Source organism: Mobula hypostoma, chromosome 11, assembly GCF_963921235.1.
Source record: "Mobula hypostoma chromosome 11, sMobHyp1.1, whole genome shotgun sequence".
NCBI classification, from domain to species: domain Eukaryota; kingdom Metazoa; phylum Chordata; class Chondrichthyes; order Myliobatiformes; family Myliobatidae; genus Mobula; species Mobula hypostoma.
Window position 1 is genome coordinate 29,563,764 of NC_086107.1, and position 12,122 is coordinate 29,575,885.

General features: G+C 41.8%; 1 long non-coding RNA gene across 2 annotated transcripts in view; it reads right to left on the minus strand.

Annotated features, from left to right (window-relative positions):
- The window catches only part of LOC134354254 (uncharacterized), a 72,861-nt gene extending 61,704 nt beyond the window's left edge, over nt 1-11,157 (minus strand). Inside the window, exon 1 of one of the 2 annotated variants that reach the window (XR_010019749.1) lies at nt 11,132-11,157. This is a non-coding gene — a long non-coding RNA (uncharacterized LOC134354254). The remainder of the gene's footprint in view (nt 1-11,131) is intronic. The other variant, XR_010019750.1, reaches the window with a different exon arrangement.
- Between the last annotated feature and the right edge of the window lie 965 nt (nt 11,158-12,122).

Below are 12,122 nucleotides of genomic sequence, written 5' to 3' on the forward strand. Positions count from 1 at the left end.
TATTTGGCTTGTATTCTCCAATGTCAGGTATCAGAAATACGAACAATCTAATGAGATATTTAGCAGTTTTAGGAACCAGTTATGTTTCTCATACATAACTGTTATTAAAATAGATGCTGATGTATGCAATCTCACAAGTACAATCTGAATTATTTCAGTGTGTAAGCATTCCTATCCAAAACTCATGCCTTAAGTTATATCAATAAGGTTTACCAAATTTTAAGTAGTTTTTCCTCTTTTTTGAAGTGCCAATTACCAATGACATTATTAATAAGATAGATAACGCATTCAACATTACTCTTTGAAAAAAGCATCAACCTGCTGGTCTCAAGTGCTTCTGAGACTCACGTTCCTGTTCTTTTCCAATTATAGTGATAGTTCTGTATTCAGAAATCAAGAACTACAGTCCTCGAAGCATGTAGTGCTGTCTGGAATCTAGAATAATTTACTTCTTGAAAGGGACATACATCAGAAGATTTAACCAGTCTGGCTGTGCAAAAGGCATGATGTTTTAAAATGTTTAAAATTGCTCCTTTTTATTATTAAAGGAATTGGGATCATTCATCATTCATAATGAAAATCAATAAAATTTACAGTGGGTGGCCAATTCAAATTTTGTACATTTTTAATCATGAAACATTCGAGAACTAGAGCAGCAAATTTAACTCCAAAAAGATTTTGTTATATAATACTTTCCCAAAAATCCATAAATCAGTAGACAGATTTGAATAGTTATTTTAATTGAAAATTTTTAATGAGCTTAAAAACCCAAGTTTACATTCTTCTCCACACAAGGTGCTATGGCTTTGATTTAATGTGCATTAGGTACCTTCATCTCCAACAATCATTAAAAATATCACATGTTACTTCTGTGATAAGCATTGCATTTCAACAACAAAAATGCTTTATCAATAGCTGCAGTGACATGCACAGAATTCAATTGTTAATTGAATAGGGCACAGTGCGTCATTGCCATGCTGTCTGCTCGTTGAAGTCAGGGCTTCCTGTCCTGCTATAGAATCATAGGGCAGAGAAACTGGCCTTCCAGCTCATTTGGTCCACACCAACCAAGATTCCCATCTATGCTATTCGCTTTCATCTGTATTTGGCCTCGAAACCCAAAACCCTCTGTTTATTAGTTGCACACATCAGTGGAACTACCATGTCATAACTACTAAGCTGGTCTGTACATTTGATGGAGAAGGACATTAATGCTGGGAGTCAGGAAGGAATGAAGTCAGTCCTGATGAAGGGTCTTGTCTCAGAACATCGACTCTTTACTCCCTTCCATAGACCTATCACAGGGTCCTTTGCGTTTCGAAAACGATTCGTCTCATGGTATTGCGCAGTCAAGCAACCGATGTTCTGTTGGAATACCAATGAATTAGTTCTTGTTTCTGTCTCACATGTGAGTCTGTCATTCCTCTGTGACTGGATTCAGTCGTCTGTCAACGCCCCCGGTGTCTGCCTGCGTAAAGTACATGTTCTCCCTTTGACCATACTCCAGTAACCTCTCTGTAATGTATTGTGTGAGTATTCGTAGCATAAGAGTGCGTATGACGTCAGGATGTGGAGAAGTAAAAAATGGAAGTCTGGTGAATAAACGTGGTTGTTCGAGCCACAGCGGTGTCCGAGTTACATCAATATTACATGGTGTCAGAAGAAATCGAGAAAAAAAAGGAAGAGAAGACACGTAAAAGATGTCACAGTTACAGCCTCCGTCAAGTTTAAGCCTACAAGGTAATCTTGCTGAGAACTGGAAAATATGGATCCAGAAGTTTGAGCTGTTTTGCACTGCTAACGGCCTAGCTGAAAAGACGGAGAAAGTGCAATATGCTACGTTTCTGCATGTGGCAGAGGAAGAGGCAATAAAGGTTTGCAACACGTTTGTCTTCCAAGATGATGAGCAAAATAAAATTGAAGTGTTGAAGAAAAAGTTTCAAAATTACTGCGAACCGAGAAAAAACATACCGTACATCCGACATCGGTTTTTCACAAGGGCTCAAGGACCAATAGAAACCATAGACGCCTATGTAACAGATTCGAAGAACAAGGCAAAAAAGCTGTGAGTTTGGACAACTGCATGACTCTTTAATTAATGACAGGATTGTATGCGGCATACCGGATGATCAAGTGAGAGGCAGGCTATTGAGAGAGGAGGATCTTACATTAGAAAAGGCAATTGATGTTTGCCGTGCCAGCGAGATCATGTCAAGTCAGGTTAAAGTTCTCAATGAAGAGATTGAAGTACACAAATTAAACACTGTGAAAATTGACAAGAGCAGGACAAAGCCAGCTCCACAGGATGATCAAAAAGAAGTTAACTGCAACAGATGTGGTTATAAACATGGAAACAGAAAATGTCCAGCCTTTGGTCAGACATGCAAGTTATGCCAGAAAAGAAATCACTTTGCAAAGATGTGCAAATCGAAGGAGCACGCAAGGAAAATGCATGCTGTGGAACAGAGTGGGGGCAACAGTGACATGTTCATTGGCACAGTTGAAGTGGAACAGGAGGTATGCATCAAGAATATTGACAATGCAGAGATGGAGGATGAAGATGATTGGACTCAAGATCTGATAATAAACAGGAGGAAAGTGACATTTAAGCTTGACACTGGGGCAAAGTGCAACATAATGTCAGCAGAAACATTCAACTCACTGGACATCAGAGGAAGACTGAGAAAATCCACCTGCAAGCTTGTTGCATATTGCGGCCACAAGACGGCGCCACTGGGCGAAAAAGCACTCACCTGTGTATACAAAGGTCAAAAATACAAGATCGAGTTTGAAATAGTACAGCAACATGTTCCAGCAATACTGGGCAAAGCCACATGCACAAAGCTAGGCCTGGTGAAGCGAATCTACGGTGGTGAAAAAGAAAATGACATGCTCAAAGACTTGAATGACTTGTTTTCTGGATTAGGATGTTTACCAGGGAAACACCATATCAAGATTGATCCAACTATTGCACCAGTCGTGCATGCCCCAAGAAAGATTCCAGTAGCTCTCAGGGATCGAGTAGTGGAGGAGCTACACAGAATAGAACAGATGGGAGTCATAACAAGACAAATAGAACCGACCAACTGGGTGAATAGTATGGTAACAGTGGTCACAGAAAAAAGACGAGGATTTGCATGGATCCACAAGATCTCAACCAAGCCATCAAAAGAGAGCACTATCCGCTGCTCACGGTTGAAGAGGTTGTCTCCTGCATGCCAAATGCAAAATACTTTTCAATATTAGACGCAAATCAAGGTTTCTGGCAGATCAAGATGGATGAAGAAAGTTCCAAATTATGCACTTTCAACACGCCCATAGGGAGATATCGTTTCCTGCGTCTACCCTCGGGATTTCTTCTGCATCAGAGGTATTCCAGAGATCCGTGGCACAAATGATTGAAGACCTGGACGGGGTGGTCAACATCACTGATGATTTGCTGATATGGGGTGACACAATTGAGGAACATGATCAGAGACTGAAGAAGCTCCTGGAGAGAGCACGTGAGTACAACCTAAAACTGAACAAAAGTAAATGTAAGATCAGAACTACAGTGATCAAATATATGGGTCATGTACTCAGTGCTGATGGGCTAAAACCAGATGATGAAAAGGTCAGAGCTGTGGTACAGCTACCACCACCCAAAGACAAGCAACTATTGAGGTTCATGGGCATGATACAGTATCTTGCCAATTCATTCCCGACTTATCAGAGTCAGCGCTCCACTCCGAAAGCTACGAGAGAGCAACACTGAATGGCATTGGGAAGACAAACAAAAGAGAAGTTTTGACACATTGAAGCAGTTGGTTACCAATGCACCAGTACTCAAGTTCTATGATGTCAATAAACCGGTGACGATGTCTGTGGATGCCAGTTCGGAGGGAATAGGAGCTGCTATACTGTAGGATGGGAGGCCTGTGGCGAATGGATCATGAGCACTTACAGACTGTCAACGCCGATATGCTCAAATCAAGAAGGAATTATTCGCCATAGTTTATGGGTGTGAGAAGTTCCATCAATATGTACATGACAAAGAAATCCAGGTTGAGAGCGATCACAAACCACTTGAAAGCATCTTCAAAAAGCCACTCCACCAGGCTCCGATGAGGCTGCAAAGGATGCTTCTCAGGCTACAGAGGTACACTCTCACAGTCACCTATAAGCCAGGAAAAGAACTGTACATCGCTGATGCTTTGAGCGTGCTTACCTCAAAAAGCAAAAGGAAGAGTTGCTAGGAAGAGAGCTGGAGGTCAACTGGGTTACACCTCAGCTACCCATCTCTGAGGAGAAGTTGAACATGTTCAGAAAAGTGACTACAGATGATCCTGAAATGCAAATGCTAAGAGACATTACAATGAATGGATGGGCAACAGAAAGAAAAGATGTTCCAAAGGAAATGCAGAAATACTGGACATTTAAAGAAGAAATCAGCTATGCATCAGGACTAATGTTCAAAATGGCAAAACTCATCGCACCAAACCAAATGAGACAGGAAATGCTCAACAGAATTCATGAGTCACACCTGGGGATAGTGAAATGTAAAGAAAGAGCAAGAGACATTCTCTATTGGCCAGGCATGTCAACTCAGATAGAGGACATTGTGTCTCAGTGTGCTGTCTGTAATGAAAACAAAAACAGCAATCCAAGAGAGCCTCTGCTTCCCCACCCACTACCAGGAAGACCATGGGAGAAGATTGGCACAGATCTCTTTAACTGCAATGGTGCAGAATATCTGCTTTGTGTGGACTACTATTCAAAATATCCGGAGATCACCAAGTTAAGTGACACGTCCAGTTGTGATGTTATTACTGCAATGAAGTCAACATTCGCAAGACATGGTGTTCCAGATATTGTCGTTAGTGGCAATGGTCCACAATATGCCAGTGGTGAGTTCAGAGGGTTCTCAGAACACTGGGAACTTCAACATTTCACTTTCAGACCAGGGCACGCTCAGTCTAATGGACAAGCAGAGAGAACTGTACAAACTGTCAAGAACGTGCTCAAGAAGGCACAAAGCAGTAACAGTGACCCTTACATTCCTCTGCTTGAATACCGCAACACACCGATTGAGGGTGTGGGGTTCTCTCCTGCACAACTGTTGATGGGACGTTGTCTGAAGACCAAACTGCCAACATCCACAACTCTACTGACTCCTGGAGGTAATGCTCAAGTACATGACAAGCAAAAGTACAAGTAAATAAAGCAAAAGAGCTACTATGGCAGACATACAAGACAGTTGCCAGATCTGCATACAGGTGAAAATGTCAGAATACAGAGAGGACACACTTGGCAACCGGCTGTGGTTGTGAACAGACATCAGCAACCAAGATCCTTCATAGTTCGCACGCCGGATGGAAGAGTCTACAGGAGGAACAGGAAGCATCTGCTGAAGACAGGCGAGAGGGAGTTTCCACGTACAGATGCACAGGACATTTCCACAGATACAGACATGGAAACAAACGACACCAAGAGTGACGTAGGCCGCAAAGACACAGAGGTTACTCGAGAGACTGATACGGATGAAGGACGAGCACAGTCACAGTTGTATCACACATGGTCTGGGAGACAAGTCAAACTTCCAGCGAGATACAGAGACTAGACGTACATACAGTCTCACACAGTTTCAGGCAAAGTCACACATGTTATAAGTTCCAAGGTGTGAAATAAAATGTAAAAGAAAATACACTGCTGTTAGTATTGCAAGATACAATGCAGAATACAGTACAAGAAGGTAAGTTTTTTTTAGTTTATGTCATGGTTGTTGCAGTGTAAGAGGGGCATACCTAGAGGCATTGTTTTGGTAATTCACAGTGTTGTAAAAAGAAAAAAAAATCTTGAGAAAGGGGATGTAATGTATTATGTGAGTATTTGTAGTGTCAGAGTGCGTATGACGTCAGGACGTGGACAAGTAAAAAATGGAAGTCTGGTGAATAAACGTGATTGTTCAATCTGCATCGGTGTCCGAGACACATCAATATTACACTCTCACATCCCAAAGGTGTGCTGGCTGGTAAGTAGATTGGACGCTACTTTCTGTCCTGCACCATATACGAGAAGTTGCGTGTATAAGTTTTTGTATCCTATTTCTTTATATTATTTACCCATAGTAACTGCAATCAGTTCCAAGGGTTACCCAGGCGGCACTGACACACAGCAATAATAGGCATCTGTTAGTCTCGTGAGACCATGGATTTGCGCCTTGGCCGAAACTAGGGCCGATACAGCTTGGCACCAGTGTCGTCGCAGAGCAATGTGTGGTTAAGTGCCTTGCTCAAGGACACAACACACTGCCTCAGTTGAGGCTTGAACTAGCGACCTTTAGATAACTAGACTGACACCTTAACCAAACAACAGGAATTCTGCAGATGCTGGAAATTCAAGCAACACTCATGAAAGTTGCTGGTGAACGCAGCAGGCCAAGCAGCATCTGTAGGAAGAGGTGCAGTCGATGTTTCCGGCCGAGACCCTTCATCAGGACTAACTGAAGGAAGAGTGAGTAAGGGATTTGAAAGTTGGAGGGGGAGGGGGGGATCCAAAATGATAAGAGAAGACAGGAGGGGGAGGGATGGAGCCAAGAGCTGGACAGGTGATAGGCAAAAAGGATACGAGAGGATCATGGGACAGGAGGTCTGGGAAGAAAGACAAGGGAGGGGGGGACCCAGAGGATGGGCAAGAGGCATATTCAGAGGGACAGAGGGAGAAAAAGGAGAGTGAGAGAAAGAATGTGTGTATAAAAATAAGTAACAGATGGGGTACGAGGGGGAGGTGGGGCATTAGCGGAAGTTAGAGAAGTCGATGTTCATGCCATCAGGTGGGAGGCTACCCAGATGGAATATAAGGTGTTGTTCCTCCAACCTGAGTGTGGCTTCATCTTTACAGTAGAGGAGGCCGTGGATAGACATGTCAGAATGGGAATGGGATGTGGAATTAAAATGTGTGGCCACTGGGAGATCCTGCTTTCTCTGGCGGACAGAGCGTAGGTGTTCAGCAAAACGGTCTCCCAGTCTGCGTCGGGTCTCGCCAATATATAAAAGGCTACATCGGGAGCACCGGACGCAGTATATCACCCCAGCCGACTCACAGGTGAAGTGTTGCCTCACCTGGAAGGACTGTTTGGGGCCCTGAATGGTGGTAAGGGAGGAAGTGTAAGGGCATGTGTAGCACTTGTTCCGCTTACACGGATAAGTGCCAGGAGGGAGATCAGTGGGGAGGGATGGGGGGGACGAATGGACAAGGGAGTCGCGTAGGGAGCGATCCCTGCGGAATGCAGAGAAGGGGGGGAGGGAAAGATGTGCTTAGTGGTGGGATCCCGCTGGAGGTGGCGGAAGTTACGGAGAATAATATGTTGGACCCGGAGGCTGGTGGGGTGGTAGGTGAGGACCAGGGGAACCCTATTCCTAGTGGGGTGGCGGGAGGATGGAGTGAGAGCAGATGTATGTGAAATGGGGGAGATGCGTTTAAGAGCAGAGTTGATAGTGGAGGAAGGGAAGCCCCTTTCTTTAAAAAAGGAAGACATCTCCCTCGTCCTAGAATGAAAAGCCTCATCCTGAGAGCAGATGCGGCGGAGACGGAGGAATTGCGAGAAGGGGATGGCGTTTTTGCAAGAGACAGGGTGAGAAGAGGAATAGTCCAGATAGCTGTGAGAGTCAGTAGGCTTATAGTAGACATCAGTGGATAAGCTGTCTCCAGAGACAGAGACAGAAAGATCTAGAAAGGGGAGGGAGGTGTCGGAAATGGACCAGGTAAACTTGAGGGCAGGGTGAAAGTTGAAGGCAAAGTTAATAAAGTCAACGAGTTCTGCATGCGTGCAGGAAGCAGTGCCAATGCAGTCGTCGATGTAGCGAAGGAAAAGTGGGGGACAGATACCAGAATAGGCACGGAACATAGATTGTTCCACAAACCCAACAAAAAGGCAGGCATAGCTAGGACCCATACGGGTGCCCATAGCTACACCTTTAGTTTGGAGGAAGTGGGAGGAGCCAAAGGAGAAATTATTAAGAGTAAGGACTAATTCCGCTAGACGGAGCAGAGTGGTGGTAGAGGGGAACTGATTAGGTCTGGAATCCAAAAAGAAGCGTAGAGCTTTGAGAACTTCCTGATGGGGGATGGAAGTATATAGGGACTGGACATCCATGGTAAAAATAAAACGGTGGGGGCCAGGGAACTTAAAATCATCGAAAAGTTTAAGAGCGTGAGAAGTGTCACGAACATAGGTAGGAAGGGATTGAACAAGGGGGGATAAAGCCGTGTCGAGGTAACCTTAACCACTTGGCCATGCGCCAACACAAGAATAACATCTGGGATTTCAGAAAGATGACTTCAGTTTCAAGTATTGAATATCAAGAAGAAAAGCTTAACTAAAGAGTGATACTAAAGAATAAAGGGGAAGCCAATAATCAGAAAGTGAGTATCTGACGGAAACATCAGAAATGCCAGGGTCTACCTTTTTCCTTGAATTCATCTTATACCCTGAAGGAAAGTCAGTATTCACTGAAATATCTGAACACATCTAGTCAATTGACAAAGAATTATTGGTTGACTGCCCAGAATTGGCTCATGTAGGAATTGTCTCTTTAACTCACAGCAAGCTTTCTTTTGCCAGAAATGGTCTACTTATTGATTCAAGGCCCATAACAACTTCAGCACACACGCACATGTCAGTATTCTACCAACAACGTCAGAAATTTGTTGTCTGCTGATTGGCATCAATGGTGCTCACACAGTTGTCTCTGTGTGTTCAAACACCATATCACAATTCCGCACTGCATGCTGCAGAAATGTTGAACATGTTTTATGACTGATTTTCAGCTTCCAGTCTGAAAAACTAATGGTAGACAATAGAATTTCGAGCAACACATTACAGATTTAACATTTACAGTCGTCAACTCAAATTATGACATAAATTCTATGTTAGAGAAGAAAAAAAGATAAGAAGTTGGATATGAGTGAGTGCAACAAGGGCAGATGACAAGGATAGCGCAGGTGCTTATCTAATCTCTGACAGATGACATTCGGATCACAAAATGGCATTCATAGCATCCAAAACTATTAAACCCAGGTTTCAACCTGTAATAATCCAATGTTTTTGGACAATAGAGCACAGAGGTGTAAAATGAGGCAGAACTTAATATTGAGGCATTATTAAAGTGCTGGCATCCTTACATCCAAACAGATTGTATGATACATCAAACATCTAGTTTAATTCCCAGCCACTGGCTAACAACCAAGCTTGTCTTGTTCCATGTTTACTTTCAGGCCCCATGAGATCTGTTATTAAGGTTCTGCTCTCATAATGTCCTTCCTCGCTGCAGAAGGGTAATGGGGTCTCCAAGGTAATCAGAGAACTTTTTGGTAACTGACAACACAGAGGAATAAAGCAACCAATTAATCAAATACTAAAATAAAAGTTACAGCATTTGTTCAGTATTGACATTCACATTTTACAGTGACAGTGTACATTGTTATTTGCAGAGCACAAGATTTATTGATGATGTGTGTGTGAAAATAAAACTGTAAGTTTTTTAACATGATTTTATAAGGTCATCTTTAAATCATATTGAAAGATCACAAATGGAACCAAAAACCTCCCCGATAATGGTCAGTCTCCACTTAACTACATGCAATTGATTGTATTAAAACTCTAAATAAATTTAATAATGCTTGAGAGGAATGTGATGTGCTGATGCACTGAAGAATATCTGAAGACTGCTTTGCATAATTGAGGGGGATACTTGTGACAGTTTTTCCACACAGCAGGAGGCAGTCTGAATTATAAGTAATAGTATAGAATTTGACCAACACCATGGAAGGAGGGTTTGTGAAGCATGGTGCAAGCTTAACTCTTGATAGCCTAGTGCATTGCAGGCAACACAATCTTGCATATCCTCTTACCTGATCTTGACATGAGAATGGTCCATATTATGGGAAGCATTTTGAGGCTTTGGAGAGGGTACAGAAGATTTTCACCAGGTTGCTGCCTGGATTAGAGGGCGTGTGGTGTAACGAGAGATTGGATAAACTTGAGTTGATTATCTGTGCTGAGGGAAGATCTGATAGAGGTTTGTTAGATTATGAGAGGCATAGATAAAGCAGACAGACAGTATCTATATGCGTCAGAGAGTGACTAATAGCAGAAGCCATGCATTTAAGGTGAGAAGGAGGTAAGTGAAAAAGGAGAAGCAAGAAGCAAGTTTTTTACATAGAGAGATGAGGGAGCCTGTAATATGCTGCCTGGTATGGTTGCAGAGGCAGATACATTAGGGACTTTTCAGAGATCTTTAGATTGGTGCAGGAATGTGAGGAAAATAGAGAGATATGACCATTGTGTAGGCATAAGAGATTAGTTTAGTTTGGCATTTGATTACGAATTTATTTAGATTGGCACAATATTGTGGGGTGACGGGCTTGATCCTGTGCTGTACTGTACTATGTTCCATGACTTTGGTCACCTAAAATGACAACTTTGGATATTCTTTGCTCAGCTCCCCATATCTGTTCACTTATGATCACAGTCAGTGAGGACTCAACCTTAAAATTCAAGAGCTGCACCACAGTCAACAGTGACACCAACTCAACAACCACAGTTCATATAATATTATCCATTCACAATGGCATATCACCCAATAGTTTGACTGAGGAACTGTTGGTAATAGTCAAAACCAAGGAAATTAAGGACAAGAACTCATACTACCTCTTATGAAAGAAACAACTTTGGCCATCATAGGGCAGGTATCACTGTGATCAGGAGTAAAGATCTGACTGAAGTAGATGATGCTGTGATATTTACAATACATGCTATAAACTAGATTTTATGGAGGTATAAATGTTCATAAGTCTGTTTCCAGAAAAAAAAAGTTCTGGAATGTTGCACTGGTGCAGTATGGATGCATTGCAAGAGCTCCCAAACTATGTATTATAGTTTAGTGATTAGATTACTGGCTAATGATCATTCTTCTGGTCCAGAAAGTCAAATTTAAGTCCATTCAAAGAGTTACAAAATTTACTTAAAGGTAACAAAGGAAATCTAGAGTAAAACATACTATAAGTATCACTGATAATGACAATGAAATTACAGGATTTTTGTATATTTATTTAGTTCGCCAGTGCCATGGAATGAAACATGCTTTCTTACCTGCTCTGAACCAGATCTGAACCCAGATCGAGATTAATGTGGTTGATTCCTACCTGTCCTTTGACCTGTTGAAAAAAAAACACTCTGTATGGGCCAATTACAAGTGGGCAATAAATGCTGGGCTAATCAATAATGTTTGCATTCTGTCAATCAAAGTTCAAAGTTCAAATTAAATTTATTATCAAAATTTGCCTGTGGTACAATATACTACACTGTGATTCATTTTCTAGCAGGAATTTTTTAAATACTTTATTTTCAAAATTTTCAAAAAACAATGAAATCAATTTCTAGCAGGAATTGACAGTAGAACAAGGAAAGATAATAGAAACAGTGAAAAACTACACACAAAGACTGACAAGCAACCAATATTTAAAAGAAAATAAACTTTGCAAATACAAAAATAAAATAATAAATTAATAAATTAACAAATAAATGAATAGATGATACTAAGAATATGAGTTATAGAGTCCCTGAAAGTGAGTCCATAGGTTGTGTTTAGCAATCAGTTCAGTAATTATCTACACTGGTTCAAGAGCCTGATGGTTGAAGTGTAACAATCGTTCCCAAACTTGGTAGTGCGGGACCTAAATTTCATGTACCTACTTCCTGATGGCAGCAGTGAGAGAAGAGCGTGGTCCAGATGGCCAGGGTCCTTGATAGTGGATGCCAATTTCTCGTGGCAGCGCTCCTTGTAGATGTGCCCAATGCTGGAGAGGGCTCTTCCTGTGCTGGACTTATTTTCAGGATTCAAGGTTCAAGATTGTTTAATGTCATTTCCAGTACACAGCTGTGAAGGAAAGCAAAATAATTGTTCCTCCTGATCCGTCCGATGCAGCACAGAAAAATAAAAACAGTAAAATAAAGAACACAGTAAAAAAAACTTAATAAAGTGTAAATACATAGATTGATTGTATGTCGATAAGGTGATGCTAGGCACAGGAATGTCTGTACATAAGGTCACTGACAGGAAATGATAAAGTACTGGTGGTTG